This window comes from Poecilia reticulata, linkage group LG14, assembly GCF_000633615.1.
Source record: "Poecilia reticulata strain Guanapo linkage group LG14, Guppy_female_1.0+MT, whole genome shotgun sequence".
In the NCBI taxonomy this organism is placed as follows: domain Eukaryota; kingdom Metazoa; phylum Chordata; class Actinopteri; order Cyprinodontiformes; family Poeciliidae; genus Poecilia; species Poecilia reticulata.
This window is the reverse complement of record NC_024344.1, coordinates 22,054,972-22,066,654: the sequence shown is the minus strand read 5'-3', so window position 1 is coordinate 22,066,654 and position 11,683 is coordinate 22,054,972.

The window sequence follows — 11,683 nt, the reverse complement described above, 5'->3', positions numbered from 1 at the left end:
TATATATATATATACATTTTTTGTCATAGTACCCCCAAGAATTTAAAACTACTTTCACCCCTGCTAATAGTCCACATGGCAATACTCATTACTGTGGATCCATAGTATTTGTGGGAATTTGTCCATGAAGACTTGAGACCCCTTCTAAAATCTCTTATAACTGCATATTTTTATAATTCAGACAGTAAATATACCTTTTTTATGGATCTTGTCTTTAGTTTTATTTGGCTATTGCTAAGTTTTTTCTACAAAAATAAAGTATAATGGTCTTTGAGAGGACGAACTTGTATTATTCTGCCACTATCAATATGTTGCTTGAAAATAGTCTCAAAACAACATTATTATTATGTATCGCAATAATTTCTCAGACTGTTTATAATCCAGCAAAACTTAATATGACATGTCTGAGTCATGAGTCATTGAAATCAAACAATCCCAAGTATGTCTCTGTTAACCCATGATGTCAATACATCAAACGTAACCAACTAATTTCAATAAGTTATAAATGGTTTACAACTCTGTTTAATCCTCTTTTTTGATCTAGTACTATAGTGTTCTCTAAGGAAACGCTCGATGTCCTTTCTTGTCTAAGGTGCATGTTGGCTGGAGTGTGTTGGCCGTGCTTGGATCCCTCTGAGGTGTCACTCAGGGGTGTAGTATGCAGCTGTAGCTTGAGGGATGTTGCTCCATATTTGTGTAAAATTCTGTGCCAAGCCCAGTGATCCCTGAGCTTGGCACCGTCTGGGCTGGACAAGTGAGCCGAACAGACAAACGGTGAGGCTGTTATTGGAGAGTTGATCCCAGGGGTTTAAAAAGCCAGCTTCATCTAACCTCTAACCTTCCACCACAGCCCGAGGCTATGGCCCCCACTCAAATACATGGACACAGACAAACAACAATGTCTGCATGAAGCAATGCCCAAAGAAAAACAGGACGGACTTGAATTCTTCCAGCTACAACTGCAGGTCACAGTGGAGAAAAGCATTGAAATAATATATTTTACAAGGCAAAAGCAGTTTATGCAGAGACAATCTAAAAACTGAGTGGGCACCATTATTTGTGTGTTATATTATTAAACAGATGCAGCTCTGAAAGAATAGGCCTCAGAGATCCACTGAAGCAGCATAGTGATTAGAGAGAGATATAAATACCAGCTACAACTGTAAGAGAAAATGAAAATGCCATAATCACATTCTGTTCTCTAAAGTTCAAGTTTGCTTTGTCATTTTAATAGTTTATTCACTTCTGAGTTATTTTCCCACCTGATACGACTTTAAAAATACTGTTTTAATGCCTAGTTTATCTTCATGGGTAATAGCCGACAGTTTTGTTGTTAGTTTTTTTTTGTAGTGAATGAAACATACCTATCCTGAGCTTGACCAGTTAAGATATGTATATATGTGCTATACAAAACATGTTCATTACATCTTTTGAACAAAATCGTTCTTAGATAATGAACTTATAATCTGTTCAGTTCTCCCTATTTTTAGCTCCTTTCCTAAAAGTTGTTTTAGGGCCTCTTGTCACTTTAAATACAAATAAGTTGCTGTTTTTCACATGTGAAAATGGCTGCAAAGAGATGTACCGTTATACAACCGTACAAAAGCAGCAGAAGAGCCTCATGCACAACCAATAAAAACCATCTAAGGAAAGGGAGACGTCCAAACAAACCTAGCCATGTGTGAGAAGGGCAGTCATGATTTAAATGTGACCAATCAGTTTTTGGAAAGTTGAGTTCACTTTTTGCTAGCCTAGTGTGATGTGTTAGCTGCCAGTCTTGGCCAGGATTCTCCTCTAAATGAGATTTTTAATCTAAATTGATTTTTTTCTGATGAAATAAATACAAACATAACTGAGATCTTAAGTAGATGTCAAGATACTGAGATCCCTTAATGCCTTGGGGATCGCAATGATAAAACCAGTTAAGTTTAAAAGCCAGTTACTCTTCCGCATAGAATTATGTTGGTTTGGATTTTTTTTTTCATTGCATTAAAACTCCATTCTGTGTTGACTTGGGTTAACTTCTGATGTTAAAAATGTACAGTACTGAGAGCACATTTACTCTCAGTACTGTATTTTAATATCAGCTCAGCACCTGATATTAATAATATAATATCAGCTCTAATCAAACTTGAATATTTCATTTCAACCTGCCTGAAAGCTTGAAGTCAAACTATTTATTTTTATTAAAATATTATTAAAACAGTAATTTGAAGTTGAATTGTCATTTTGCTTCAGTTTGAGAAGGCTTTATCTCCTTCCTTCATCTGACATGTTAGAAATTACCACTAAGAAAATTCTGCTCTACACACACGTCCTAATATAATTACAATAGTCACTTAATCTTCTGTCTGCCTCTCTGTCTCACTGCCTCCCTCATTCTGATTATCTTCTCTCTCCCTCTTTCACTTTCTGGCTCACAAATCTTGAAAATTGAGATCTGAAGGATGGTGCAGCGCGAAGCCTCGATACAAGGCTACCACTCTCAGTCAAACAAAGACACTTCTCTGGCACAGGAAGGCGGTTGGGGGGAAAAACCTTGACACATGGATTTCTCAAAGATTTTAATCTTGAGAAAGGAAACACGCGTTTTAACATTACCACTGTTTTATATCACACCAAGATGGGTTGGTTTAAGTTAATCATTCAAAGCAAAATCTAAATTACTCTGTTCATTTTTTCTTTTCCTTTTTTTTCCTTTTTTTCTTTACAGAAATGTGAGTCCAAATTGAAAAGAAAAAGGTAATACGGAGTTGTCTTTGAGTTTTGCTTTCTTTTTGCTTCTTGACAGTCAAGTCAGCTCCCCACATGACTGGATAATTTCATGCATTTCTGTGCTGCTCACATGGGCTGCTCAGCTAAAGCACCTTCTGCTACAGTTGATCTCACAAGGCTGATGAAACATCACCATAAAACTGCCTCACCCTGAGAAAAAACTTCAGACTGGAGGGGAAAACTCATCTACTTGTGATGTTGTCCAACAATCCTAAACTTGAAAAAATAACTCTATGCTCTGTTCTTGAGCTAATCTGAAGCTATTGATTCTGTAGAAAGTTGCAGACCTGAATCAAGCCCAGCTCAGCATCCGCTGACCTCACTGGTTTCCAGTTGTTTCCACTTTGTGGTCTACTGGTTGACTGTGGCATATTTGGTAATGAGGACATTTTCAATGTACTATTAGCGGAGCTAATTTTTCATTTAGGCACTTTAATTAAAAATTAAAACGTTTAGCGCACTCAGTTGACTTTTTCCAGACAGATTCAGAAACACCAATTTACTAAACTGTTTTATAAACTGCCAGTTTCATAATGTTCAACATCCTGAAGTTTTGGTTATTGACTGTTAAGAATTTAAGGAGCAAGATGATTACATTCATTCTCTTGCTTAGAAGAGAGGAAAGAAAAGTTGATCAGTATTTCTGTTCCCTTCCTCACCTTCTCTTCCTTCCCATACCATGCTCCAAAACTTTATTTCAAACTAGAAACATACAGGAATAAAACAAAGCATGGACAGTTGAGAACAAGATATAAACATAAAGTCAACATCAAGGGGCTTTACATAAAATGTCGGTTATAATGTCAACGTTAAATTGCTCGATTACTGTAGCCTTTTAAGGGCAGATATAATTTAAATTTCAGTTAGTGCTTTGATATTAGCTTCTGCTAAATACTATGTTAGCGTTAGCAGAACTGATATGTATGATTAGTTCCTTAGGGTTAGCTCAACTAACTTTTTAGTTAGCAGTGCCCACCACTGCTCTTGGCAATAATCCAGGTTCTGATGTTTGAAAAGTGCTGCATTAGAGTGAATTTCATTTTACAAGTTGTGAAACATGGAATATCTATTTTTTCCTCATTGCTCTTTCCACCTGCTGTTTCAAAGGTAATAGCTTTGCAAACAAACCCAGCAAAGGCCAGCATCAGTCTGGGCTCGGCTTGCTGGCAGAGCCTTCCTTTCAGCACAGCCGGGCAGAGTTTCACCCTCCTCAGCCCGAGCTGCGGCCGCAGGATGCAGTCAGGATGATGGGAACTCCCGCAATGATTGAACATAATGACGTGTGAAACCATTAGGCAGCTAATCAGAACCGGCAATGAAGCTGAAGATGATGAAGGTGGTGCTGGCGAGGACTTCATCACAATCGTCCAAAAAAAGGAAACAGGACGGGGGATTCGGCTGCAGTGGTGTGTGTGCTATAAGAATGAAGGCTGGCATGGAGAGGATATATGAATAATTCAGCTTAATCAGGGGAATAACTCTAAGCCAGCTGCATTTGTTTGGGCAAAACCAGTATCATTACTTTTTGTTTTTATTTATTCTTTTGGCAAAGGTGCAACATAGTCAAAATGAAATAGAAGTTTTCTTTTCTGCGCAGGATTAGGGTTGTTTTATTTCTAGACCTCAAATATTTGCCTCAGTCTTTTCACCTCAAACCGGTTCATCTCAGTATATTATAATCGTCTGTTGTGCTGTGGAAACTACTGACTGGACAGCTGTCACTGACACCCTCAGACAGAAAAGACTCCTAACTGAACGTTGAGCAGTGGGAATGTGTACGCTTCCACTTTTCTGCATTTAAAATTATTGTCCTTATTTATTATTCAGATGTTTTACCAAACCAGATGGTTAGCTTTTCTAGATTGTTAGCTGCATGTAGAAGGTGGTGCTAGGTCCACGAGCTGAATGGTTGCCATGGGAGATTAAATGATTTCATAAACAAGCATGAAAGGATCAAGACAACACTCTAGTTCTATTTTTGATGAGGGAATAACATTGTAACATGATGTAAAGGTCAGTCATCTTATGTATTACTACCCTTTTAAACTTTTATAAATATTGCTCTGACTGCTGATACTCGTATGGTAAAGTTTCAGTGAGTGACAATTTTTCTTGTACCCGTTACGTGTTTTAATGAAGATAAACTTCTGCCTTACTTGTATGCCTTGTAACCTTGTGTCTTCCATTTTGAAGTGTGGCACAGATAAATAAGCCACTGTTACTTGTCATATTTATGCAGGAAGAAAACAAGGAGCCACAAATTACTAATTAAACGTACATAGAAAATCTAACCTACTTGAAGTGTGAACTAAAAAAACATGCTTCAGTTGCATGTACTTTAAAAGAATTGTTAGCAATGAAGCTGATATCTGGTAGGGACGTGACAGTATATTAGAATTTCACACACCCGAGTTTCTTTAATGCTGAAAACCAACAGAAAGCAACAACTGATGAGCTTGCCAGATGTGTTGGTGGAAGGAACATAGCTGTAAGCAGCTGACATGAAACATTCATCATCATCTTTTACTGGTACATCACACACTTCGCCCACAACGAAACCACTTCTAAAGCTTTTGCCTTCGATTTCTCTCTCTGGTGTCTCTCCACACTCAGTTTTCTCTCAATTATTACCTCTAAGATCTTTTCACCGTTTTATAATAAACAGCCTCTTGTGGAATAAATTACTCAGAAAATCCCTACATGAGTGGTTTTAGTAAATTTCGCACTTTTTGTGAACTGCAGACAGACACTGTGCAATCTGGAAGTGTTCACAAGATTTCACTATTTCACCATTTTGTAATATTACAGCTTTCCTCTAAATATTAATCTCCCTAACATTATGAAAAATTCCCTATTAAGACAAGGTTCAAGAAAGTTTTGAGGCAATTAGATTTTATGCTTGGTGTTTGACCTCTGACCTGCTCTGGACATGACATAGACAGGTGTGTCTTATCAAATCAGGTCCAATCAACTGTATTCACCACAGCTAGACTCCATGTAACCTGTAGAAACATCTAAATGTTGATATTCATAATAATGAGGTATTTGTGGAGAATCCGCATCACACTAAGAAATTAATACAAAAGAAAATTATGAGAATAAAGTCATAATATTATGAGAATAATGTCAAAATAATATGGGAGAAGTTGTAGTACAAGAATAAAGTCATATTATTATGACTTGTATTTTATGATTTTTATTACACTTATTCTCGTTTATTACTACTTTATTCTCGTAATATGACTTTATTCTCCTAATTTGATGACTTTATTCTCTAAGTACAACCATATTTTCATTATTTTGACTTTATTCTCTGAATTTATTTTTCCTTAGTGTGTTCCTTATACCACAGTACAATTTTTAGATTAATTTAATACAATCTGGAATATTCTGTAACAAAATGTGGAAAAAGTGAAGCCTTTTGAATAATAACAGCATATTTGGTATATCCAAGACATTAAAGAGACTGTAAAAGTTTGAGATGTATGTATTATTCAGATATATTTTTGTCTGTAAATTGAAGTGAGAGGCAGAGCTTCAGTTTGGTCCACGATGATGCTGTCTCTGCTTTACCGCCAAGTTTCCAATGCCAAATCCATCCTGACAGAAGAGAAACTAGCAGCTAATGTTTCACAGTTATTCCAACAGGCAGCTAGCTGGGAAATGTCTCTTAGTGTACATCCTAAATGCCAGGACTCATCATAGGAAAACAAGCTTTCCAGTGACTAACAAGCACTGATGTTTGGTAGTGCAGTGAAAAACTTGACACACACTAGTGAATACAACATAAATACCTGATGAGAAGCTCAGATTTTTTTTTTTTTTGCTGCAGCATTTCACTAAAATATTCATAGAAATTGCAACATGGCTTCCAAGTTATTGCCTAACACATATTTGCTAAAAGCTTCAAATTCTGACTAAAAATGTCCTGAAAGTTTTGGTCTTTTTCCCAATGATAAAATTAAAAATGTTTTCAGTTTTTTTTTTTTTTTACCTTTACATTGTTTTGGTCAATAGGTACATTTATTATAAGTTGAGAAAATATCAATAGTCAAGCTAAAAGTTTATATTTTTACATGCCTCATGCATGTGAATATGAGCTTTTATGTGACTCTGACTCTGACTGCTACATGAAGATGAGCCAGCAGAAAAAAGCTAATCTGAGTGGCGTTATGACGGAGCTTGTCACTCAACTAGCCAAAGCTAACACAACTATTTCCACAGCTAGTCTAACAGTTTGTCCAAATGCTTGTCTGTGTTTCTTGACAGCAACAGAAATGTATTTTAAACATGATAACCTCATCTGAAACCTTGTCTTATGTTCAGAAAATAATAGCTCTAAAACTTTATCAATTCTTTCTAATGGTTTTTTTTCTCTCCATTTTGATAAGTCTCTTTGATATTTTGGTCCATGCAATGTTTTGCAGTTCTATATGTATCGAAAGGTCTGGCTGTATAGAAGCACTGCCTTGGCCCAGTTGTGTTTGTAGTGTTAAGCTGTTTTCTAATCTGTCAAATTGTCAGATGTCTGACCTTTGGCTAAATATGTTGTATCTTAAAAGGCAGATGGAAAGCAGCAGCGACCAATCAAGTCTCTGTTCTTGGCCTTAATTTTCCATACTTTCCTTAAAAATTATATTATGTACCAACTGCTTCAAGGCTATTTAAACAAAATTAGACACTGTTGCAAATGCAATGCCCTTTACGTGCTAAATGACATAGTTGTTTTGCATAAGGTTTGAGAAAACTGTTTAATAATCTATTAAATCGTTTGGTTTAAGACAACAAGACAAGGTTTTCAAACAGAGCAAAAATAGTTTCTAAAATTTTCATCCATAATCTATTTCAGTAATTGTGACTGGAAGGCAACAGATGGCATGCTTTAAGCACTTTATTTCAGTCTGATGGAGAAAACAAAGAAAGAGTTTTCTTATATTGACATATGCTTATTATAAACTGGACATCCAATTTCAACATTTCCACTAATTTATGGCTTTTTATATGGCTTTAAATGACAAAAATCACAAAAAGATAAGTCATGCATTCACACCTCCCCGGGTGTGAATGCATGACATATATTTTCGTGCTATCAAAACCGTAGTTTTGATAGCAATCAAAACTGTCCTGGGGATTAGAGCGGACATTTTGGAGTTTTTAAAATATTAAGTTATGTGCTACTGATGTCTTATAAAAATGATATGTAAAAAAAAAAGAAACATTTCAAACTTATTTGGCTTTGTGCACATGAATTATGATCCTCTGCCTGATTTTGAGCCATTAGTTTGTTTCATTAAGTCAGTGAGACATAAAATTCCAATTAGGAAGAATCCTGTGTGTGTCTGCCAAATGTAAAAATGCTAAACTGTGGCGATTAGCAGACTAATTTACACTTTGACTGTCTTTGGTTTAACATTGGTGTGTGTTGCATTTGACTGCTGCTTCCCCTCTGCTGCCTCAAAAGCTTTAATTCCACCCTAAATAGCTAAACAATATGAGTTGGGAAGGTCGGTATTTGTTTTTTACTAGAAACGGATAATCAAGTCGCAACTACATTCAGTTATAAGGTTGCATTATATGATTACATCAGGTTGCTGATAGTATCTGGTCATTTTATTGGAGGAAGTTCTTGAAAGGCAACTATTGCAGAGCTCATTTAAGTATCAGATGGTTTCAATAAAACTGCAGTTTAATGTTGAGATTTGTCCATGAGCATTTTAACAACCTCTTTCCAGCCACTGATGGCTTCAAAAGACATTAAACTGTTGCTTCTTGTTTAAACTTTAGGGTGCATTCACACCAGCCCTGTTTAGTCTGCGCTAATTGCAATCTTGCTCCTTTGCCTAGAAAGTCCGGTTTGTTTGGGGAGGTGTGAATGTATGATTGAACTCTAATATGAACTAAAACAGCAACTCTAGACTGCTAAAAAACTAGGACTTAGGTTTTTGGCAGTTGAAGTGAACTTTATTTCACTTCAACAAAAGTGAACTTCCGTTGAAGTGAACTTCTGTTGAAGTGAACTTCCGTTGAAGTGAACTTTGGTGTGATTCAATTGCTCCAAAATCAGGAAGTGGACTACAGCTCAGGGCATTCTGTGTAAATACAATCAAAACAAACCAGGGAGTCTAAGTGGTCTTCTACCAAAGACAAAGAAATCCTAATTTTTCTTTACAAAGAAGGAAGTTGTGCTCAGTGTCCTCTTCAGAAGTGTTTGTATCTTTTCCTTCAGTGTTTTTGGTGCAGCGCCACCTTAAGTGGGGTGGAGGGTGAAGACTGGGGGCAGGAGGGTTGTTTGACATAATGAAGTGCTAAAGCAAACCACACCAGCTGAAAATGTAACCATTGTTGCAATCTTAGTCCAGTAGGTTTGGTTCAGTTGGGGGATATCAGGTGTGAAAACACGATATGTGTCAAGTATGTTGCAAAAGGACAAGATCTTAGAAGTGATTCTGCCTTTTTTGTGACCAATTATTCCATCACAATTTATTATTTTAGCAATATGTAGGAGCTTGTTTTAAGAAAATATGTCCTTAATATTGTTTATTAAAAAATATTATTTCCACTGGTAGATTCACTTAACATAAGTGAAATAATTTACCAGTAGAGCTAATACTTTTTATTAAATCAATGTTAAATAAATCTTCTTAAAACAAGCTCTTCTTGCTTGCTGAAAAGCTACATGTAAGTCAGTTTTGTCTTGAAATGTACTAAGATATTTGAACAAAAAAACTAGACAAAAACACTCAGTAAGATTGTGTTTTTGTAGTGTGATGATAAACTGTAAAAAGAATAACAAGTCACAAAAAAGGTTGCACAATTTCAATTTTGTTCAGTGAATACTTTACGATTAACCTTGGAGAAACTGACAAATAAAAGCTATAAGACGAGCCTTTGCTCTAGCTTTCTGTAGCCAAAGAGGAAAGGTGATTTTTAAAAAAGACATTACTGTACCTCAAATATAGGGTCAAACAAGTTCATTAGTTAGTAATTAGCAAAGGTCACCAGAAATTATCCCCTTCCTGTGACCATAAACTGTGTCCTGGCAAGCTCCGAGGCTTCTGTGGCAGATCCATACTGGATATTCAGCAGCAGGCTGCGAGTCCATCTGTTAATATCGACGGCTGCTTACAGAAGCATGTCTTTATAATTGCATGTGCTGCTCAGACACGCTGCATGCTCCACTACGGCAAAGGAGGCAAAACGATCTTGATGAATGTGTCTCTGCAAATAGAGGAATTTATACTCTTTCTCTTCACTTTCCATCACTTTAAAAACAGGCCAATATTATTTTCATAACAAGTATTGATTGCACTTGTGCTAAAGCTCTCTCAGCAAATTAGGTGTGTGTAGGTATACATTACGTGTGTGAGCGTGGCGTTCTGCACAGTTTTGCTCTTGAAGCGAGTGTTTGTCTGTGTGTAGTCATCCATATATCTGATATTTGTATTTAAATGTTTACTGAAAGCTCAGATTTTTACACTAGTATAGTGGAGTTAGCAAGCAAGTAACTTCAATCATACAGATTAAGGAAAAGATACAGCATTGAACGCTTACTGAATAAATTTTAATCTTAACTTTTTCTCTTAGTTATGTCTGTCTTCAAATAAAAAAAGGCCAGATGGCCAGTGTCCTGAAGAATAGAAATTTGACAGAATCCTTCAGCTTTATCCTCTCCTTATGTCGCTGTGCATCCTATCACCTAGTAACTGCATCACTACTAAACACAATCTAGTAAAAATAGAGCTTGAACTCTTGAAGAGCTTTATTTATTTAATCCTTTAAATTAATTAATCAAATACTGTGGGAGGAAACCGGAGTGAACCCACTCATTCACGGGAGAACATGCAAAGTCAATGCAGAAAAACCCCGGGCCAGGAATCGAACCCAGAACCTTCTTGCTGCAAGGCAACAGTGCTACCCACTGTACCACTGTGCAGCCAAAATCAAATGAAAAATGCAGATGTAAATAACAAAACAAATGCTTTGAGATTTAAACTTTTTATATATTTTAGAGGAACACCGTCTATTTGCCATTCAGTATATGTATTCATGTATTTACAGATCTTTCTTTGGAAGTTTTTCACAGAAATTCCACCTTTTTTAGCTCATATTTAAAATAAACCAATTGCAGCTGGAATAACTGAGTTCAATGCTTCTTAGCTTGCTTTTGACTAGAGATCACAAAGCAGCCAATCCTAGAACTGCATTGATTTTCCTTGTCACTGATTGGCTGAACCTCCAAGACCAGAAATGAGGAAGACTGTAGATTTTAGCCTCTGTGATGGGGTAACCAACTTCTAAAATAGGATAAAAGTGTTTTTATGGGGGTCTCGAGCATTTGGAGATTTAAACTATTGGTGGTCCCTAACCCCCACAAATACCCGGGGTTCTCTGTACTTATTTCTAAAACCATGCTCCTATATACTGCTCTATCTCTCAGTTTTTCTACCACTGTTACAAGAACAAAACCTGCTGTTGAACCCTCAGTGAATGTTGGGATTAAGTGGCATTTGAAGGATACACCAAACCAGCCTTTGATGCAAGTTTTCACAGCTAGTCAGCAATCAATTAATAAGAAATGTAATCAAAACATTTGAATTAACAAATATCTTTCAATGTTTACTTTGCAGAACATTATGAAGTTTGAAAATGTTTTACTTCAGAAAACATGAGCTCAAAACATGGATATTCAGTGTTACATCATAGAGTGCTCAGTGTCTTCAGAAAGTTTAACTATAGATCAAAATTATTCTTAAATGATCTCTAAAAGACCAATGACTATATATTAAGTCTGCTAAAGTCTGCAAAAGTGTGCTAGTGCTTTACGATGATTGCATTTCTGTAAATCTTTTGAGTATTGGAATCAGCATTTACGATCCCCGGCTTGACAAAATGTCAGAGTGCCAATTTC